We start from the raw sequence: 6,573 nt of genomic DNA, 5'->3' as shown, positions 1-6,573 counted from the left end.
TTCTAGGAGCAAAATTTACCCACATTTCAGTCCCCAGAATGAAGAGCTGATGAAGACACCTTCCTCTTACCTAGAAGCCAGCACAGTGCTTGTGTGATGAGCAAGAAAAAAGGTCTATTTTCTATCCAGAGCTTTCAACCTGCCCCATGTTCTCCATGCAAATGCACTTAAACACAAGTTACTGGAACTTCTCAGTCCTTTAAACTGTTCCACTGTGCGTGACATACAGAAAGAGCCACTCGATGACACAAAGAGATTATGTGGGATATTACATAGGCATTACAAACACAAGGGTGGTCAACTCCTACTGGAAAGTTACATAAATGTCAGCCCTTGCTCCAAGGACTATTTAATCAGGCAGTACAATGCTCCATGGGAGCTCCTTGGGCTCTGACTGTGGGGTAAAGTGTCATCCCTCCTCTCCCTGGAATTCATATAGTTATGTACTTTTTGAAAAATAAAAAAGCTGCAATATGAGAAATGCAGGTGCCATATCATCAGGCTGCCAAAGGGAGTTGATCACAGAATTTTTACTTACTGAATGGAGATTAACGATTAGATGGTGGAAAAAATAGCTATAAAACATGGTTTGTGCACATAAATGTCCACAAGAATGTTGTAAGAATTTTTACACTCATATTAAGACACCAATGGATCTCTTCATTGGACACAATCTATACACCAGATGAACATTAATTATCAATGTATAATTTACACTTAGCCAGGTTTCTAGCTCCAAGTTTCCCCTGACTATTCAAAATCAACTCTGCAACACCATAAGTCTGCAAGACCCCAGTCCTTCTGGAGTCCTACATCTGAAACCAGTGCAGTGTATCTTTGAAAACAGTGATCAATCAGTTGTTCTCTTCTGCAGGAGGTTTTAGAAATCAAGGTGACAATTTACTATCCTAACTGGGCACTTTGGAATACACTTGTTTAATCTGCATGAAAAGTGCCACCACAGCCACTATCTGCAGGCTCTGAAGTTGTTACATATTTTACAAAGTATATAGATAGAAATGTTTTTTTCCCCAATTAAGTTTTCCTATTCCCATGGTTTCCAAATGACACTTTAAATGAACAGTAGCTGATTTTGGTAGCTGTTTTACAGAAATACAGCATTTGGAGCCTTGCCCACACAACAGCAAAGTTTTATGGGTATTAAGAAAAGCAGAATTTATATTTCTAAAGAATTATGTCAATGCTTCCTGCAGCTACTAAAGTCGATTTGTCTGAAGATAACTGTTACATAAATTAATTTTAATATTTGGAGTACCCATACAAACAAGGACACAAAATATAGCTGTACTTCACCTATATATATCTATTTATGCAGGAATGTAGCACAAAAATAAAGGAATAATATTCAGTAAGTTTAATTTTCAAAGCATTTTACTACTTCTAGATAAACCCGAGTCCTGCCTCACCATTGCTTTTGCCATGCTGTTTCTGGCCTCTCTCACAGTGCTGTAGCTGTTCCCTGAATGAAAACCCTTTTCCCACCATGGGAGTCCACCCTGCTCCTGCTGACCTGAGTTTGTGCCTCTCTGCAGGTGTTCCTGAGACACCCTTGGCTGAACCACACAATTGTGGGGGCTGCTGGGGCCCTCCTGTGTGAGATCTACACAGCAGGGAAAGATCTCCCCTCTCTGACATTACCCAAAAGTTCCGAAGGCTCTTGGAACCCCAGAGCCAAGTGATTCCACCCACTTCTTGTCTGTTGGCAGCTCAGTTATTTCTCTGAACCTTGTCAAAGATGCCTCAGAGGAGTCTGGATAGGGTGGATTTCACTGAGTAGACTCAGCTTTTTAGCTCATTATCAAAGAAAGCTGCAGACACCAAAATTAATTTTAGCACCTATTCATTCAAGAAGGAAAAATGAACATCACCACCATCACCTTACAGAAATGGCTCTGAACCTTGTATCCAACACTTCAGAGAAGACAGGAAATACATAGTAAGGAAATCAAGCCCACTTTCCCATAATATTATAAAGTATCAATCTGCATCTCTTTTATTCATCGGATTATCATGTTCCATTATAAACATCATACCATATGTCAAAATACAGTATGCATGAACACATTTGTTAACAGACTCTGGAAATAATCATACATTATTGAAGCATTATAATCACTTGTATGTGAACACAATAGTAAAGGTTTATTCTAAATAATAACTATGTTTTCTCACTTTTGTGTATATAGGTAATTCAATTGTCATCCTTGGGAAACAGGATAATTTCTAATTCACTATCAAAAGCTGTTTATGATGACAGATATATTAATATTTCTATGTTTAAAAAAATAAAATATGACTGTTATTCCAAATCAGTTTTAAGATAATTCCCTCTCGAATCAGGGCTTGGCTAGATTTACATTAATTTTTTCCAAAAAGGGATCTCTAAAGATGCAGGAATTTTCAAGCAGTTGCATCTGATTAAATATGCCATGTACAGAGAAGGAATAGCAAAGATTAAGACAAGGAAAAAAATAGAGAAGATTACATTTTCCATGACTTTCCTCTTTTTAACTAAATCCTGTCTAACGTAGACAGCAGTGTGTTTTAACTTCCATCTACTACTCTGCAAATTATTTTTATGTCCTGTTACATAAGTACATCTTGAGTGCAATAGTGCTTTAGAGGGATAATAAATAAAGAGCAACGTAATAAAGGATGTTACGCTGCAAAGAGCAGTGCACAGGGACAGCATTCTGTCCAGCTGATTCCTTCCCAAGTGTGTAGCTCACAAATTCAGAAATACGTCATTTAAGTTTAAGCACTTGAGCATCAGATTTTCATTACTGTTCTAATAACATAGAATAATAGATTGTTAGTTCACTGCACTAGTTGCAAATTTATCTGCAATTGTAAACTTTGCCAGGTAAGGTGAACCTAAACATAGGAAATGTAAGCGGAGAAGTATCTTAGAACTCTTCTGAAGAAAATATGGGAGAGCCTGAGAAAAGTTTGTGAACCCTGTAGATAGAGTAACTTTTAAATAATTTTTAATACCTCAAACATAATTACAAATCCTCTTCTTCCCTTTGGCTTCTTCAAGGCCATAACATCATTTTCTGAGTCAACATAACTATGCAGGTCACTGATCCTAGAATCACCTGCAGGAATTTTGTACTTTAATGAGCTATGTCCGTAAAGAAACTGCTTATTTGTTTAAAGTTCAAAGCATATTAAAAAATGTGTGCATTCAGAGTCTAAATCCATTTGCATTATAGAACAGAATCACATAATTCATTTAGTTTGGAAAAGACCTCTAGGAGCATTGAGCCCAACTGTTAACACAGCACTACGAACTCCACCATTAAACCACATCTCTAAGTGCAACACCTACACATCTTTTAAATATCCCCTCCAGGGATGGTGACTCCACTGCTCCACTGAGCAGCCACCTCAAGTGCTTGACAACTGTTTCATAGATGACATTTCTCCTAAATCTAAACTTTCTCTGGCACAACTTGAGGCTGTTTCCTCTTGTCCTGTCATGTGCTATCTCAGAGAAGAGTCTGACCCCCAGCTTGCCACAACCTTCTTCCAGATAGTTGTAGAGTGATAAGGTCCCCTCTGAACTTTCTTTTCTCCAGGCTAAACAAGCCTGACTCCCTCAGATGTTCCAGAGGCTTCATCAGCTCTGTTGCCATTCTCTGGACTCACTCCAGAAACATCCTTAGAGATCCCTTTTTGGAAAAAATTAATGCAATTCTTCCCAAGCCCTGACTTGAGAGGGAATCACCTTATCAATGTCCTCCTTAATGTCCTCCCTTAGTGAGATACCCAAAACTGAGCACAGGATTTGAGATGTGGCCTCACCAGTGTGAGTACAAGGAGACAATCAGTGCCCGGGTCCTGCTGGCCGCAGTGCTGCTGATACAAGTCCAGATGCCATTGGCCTTCTTGGCCCCCTGGGCACAGCTGGCTCATGTTCAGCTGCTGTTGACCAGCAGGTCCTTTTCCATCAGGCAGCTTTGCAGACACTCTGCCCCAGCCTGTGGCACTGCCTGGGGTTGTTGTGGCCAAAGTGCAGCTCTCACCCTTGTCACACAATTGACCTCAGCCCACCAATCCTGCCAGATCCCTCTGCAGAGACTTCCTGCCCTCCAGCAGATCATTACTGACTCAACTTTGTGTCATCTCCAAACTCACGGAGGGAGCACTTGATCCCCTTGTCCAGATCATTGATAATAATATTAAACACAACTGGCCCAAATACTGAGTTCTGGGGAACCCCCCTGGGGTCATCAAGGATCACCAAGTCCAACATAAGTGGATTACTCATATGAGGATTGAACCCACAACATTGGGGTTATTACACAATACCCTAACCAGCTTTTGAGAAAAATAAATCCCCAACCCAAATGTAAAATAAAACAAAAGTATGAATATACTTTCATTTTACCCAAGTATTAGCTCATTGATTAATTTAGAAGTTTAAGATAACAAGGAACTGCTGTAGTGCTCTTTATTCTAACTAAAAACTGTCAATTAAATTCATTTTACCACCAAAAAGATACTATTACATAAATGGCTAAATTTAATTATCAATTTAGTCTGGTGTAGTAGGTACACCAATTATTTTTATTTGTTAGCCCAAATAAGGGCACTTAAGAATGTTTGTTCCTATTACAAGAAAAGGGAGCTGCACGGTGAAGGACAGAGCCACAATGCAGTCCTACAGTTTATTAAGTTCTGATGATCAAGAAGCAAGACTTTAGAGCACAATATTTGTCCTGCAGTCTTAAAAGAAGGGATAATTATTGGGCTTTCTGTGTTAAGTCATCTAGAAGCATGGAATATGTATATAAAAAAAAATCCAAGTCCCCAAAAGAGTTTACAAATCTGGATTCCAGCCAGACACAACAGTGAGTGAAGCAAGCAGATGGGAGAATAAGGGCTAGGATAAGGAGCAAGTTTCTCCTGCTAAGTAGTAGTCACAGCGTAACACCTGCCTACTGCCATCCTCTTATCACTGCAGAAAGCCAAGTGTTAGTAGTAACAAACACTGTCAAGTGCCATGCTTTTGCAAAAAGGAGTGAGCTCCCAAAGTGTAAGCACCCGTAACAGTCAAAATCCCTGCTAGAATCACAATTTCTAGATTTGTAAAAAGTGCCTGTGATTCAGAATAAAAAATACAAGCAGCTACATTCTTTGTAAAACATTTATGTTGCCTTCTACATCTCCAGAAATTATGCTAGAAAATATTCAACTTTTCAAATGACAAGCTAGTTTTATAACTACTCAATGATAACATATAAATATCAAACTAAAGGTAAACTGTGGGATATATGTACATATAGTAGAATACTGAAGTTCAAAATAAATCATTAAGAACAGAAATTCAAGTTTATTTTAACTCTTTTTCACACAAGGATTAAAGTGAGTCTCTTAATATTCACACAGACTTTGTTTTGATAATTAATTATAACATACATATATGCAAATCAATTCAATGGAGTTTAATTCCATCATATTTACACCTAGAAGAAGAGTAAATTACTTCACTTGTTCTTTTGGCTGGAATAGACTTGCTATTTCTAAATCAAAAAATTGACTTATTTCCCTTAAATGTACAGAAAACAAACGAGCATTGAAAAGGTTCAATTTTGACCTACTTTTTATCTGTCTGGTTATTGCTCTCTAAGAAACAAGGTGACTTCTTGCTCCTTTGCAATGACTGAAAACATGTTCTTCAGGGAGACTTCTGTACATGATGCTGAAAAGTCTAGTCTAATTTTTACTTTGCTGTGGATCTTTTTCTCCAACAATAAATTGGCTAGCTTGAGAAGACAGTTTCAAAATTAATGCCTTTTAGATTTTGCAATGGTAGAATCCAAAAGCAATGACTTTCAATATCTTTTTATGTAGAGAAATAAATTTTTAAAAATCTGACTACTTTTATTTCTTTTGAAGACAACACTAAGATGATGGACCTCAGCAGAAGCCAAGGTACAACAGTGTGCAGATCTGCTTTAGGAAGATCATTGCATAGACAAAATCTGCAGGTGGAAACTTGTGTACTTTCTGAGAGAAGGGCATCCTGAGGTTACTGAATAACAAAACTGAAGGAGCAATATCAGGAAAACAATTAAGTACTTCAGAAAATAATATTGTTAATTGGGTAGGTCAGACGTTTTCTGCAGGGAAACAGCTGCCAGTGCAGCACTCATTTTTTAAGTGCAAGCAGCAAGGATAAAAGATTTGTTCCAGTGACACTTAAAAATGCATACCCAAAAATTAAATCATGCAATAAATGCAGCACTATGTGGGTCCCACTGAAAAATTGGTTTCACCTGAAGAGAAGGAAAAAATAATTCATTATTAGCTCATCTCTATAGGATAAAGCAATATTTTCCTCTATTTCCAGCACTGCTTTCTAAAGTGCACCCCACAAGAGATAAAATCCTGTCAAATGAGCAATTTGCCATTTTCTCTCATCACTTGGAGAAATCAGTTTCAACCTGAGACCAGCTGAACTAATACCAATTGCACCTATTTAGTATTGTAGGAATGCCAATATATAAACCCAGTAAATACATTATTAATTCATTCAGGGCTCCT

Source organism: Geospiza fortis, unplaced genomic scaffold (genome assembly GCF_000277835.1).
Source record: "Geospiza fortis unplaced genomic scaffold, GeoFor_1.0 scaffold424, whole genome shotgun sequence".
NCBI classification, from domain to species: domain Eukaryota; kingdom Metazoa; phylum Chordata; class Aves; order Passeriformes; family Thraupidae; genus Geospiza; species Geospiza fortis.
This window is presented reverse-complemented; position numbering follows the sequence as displayed.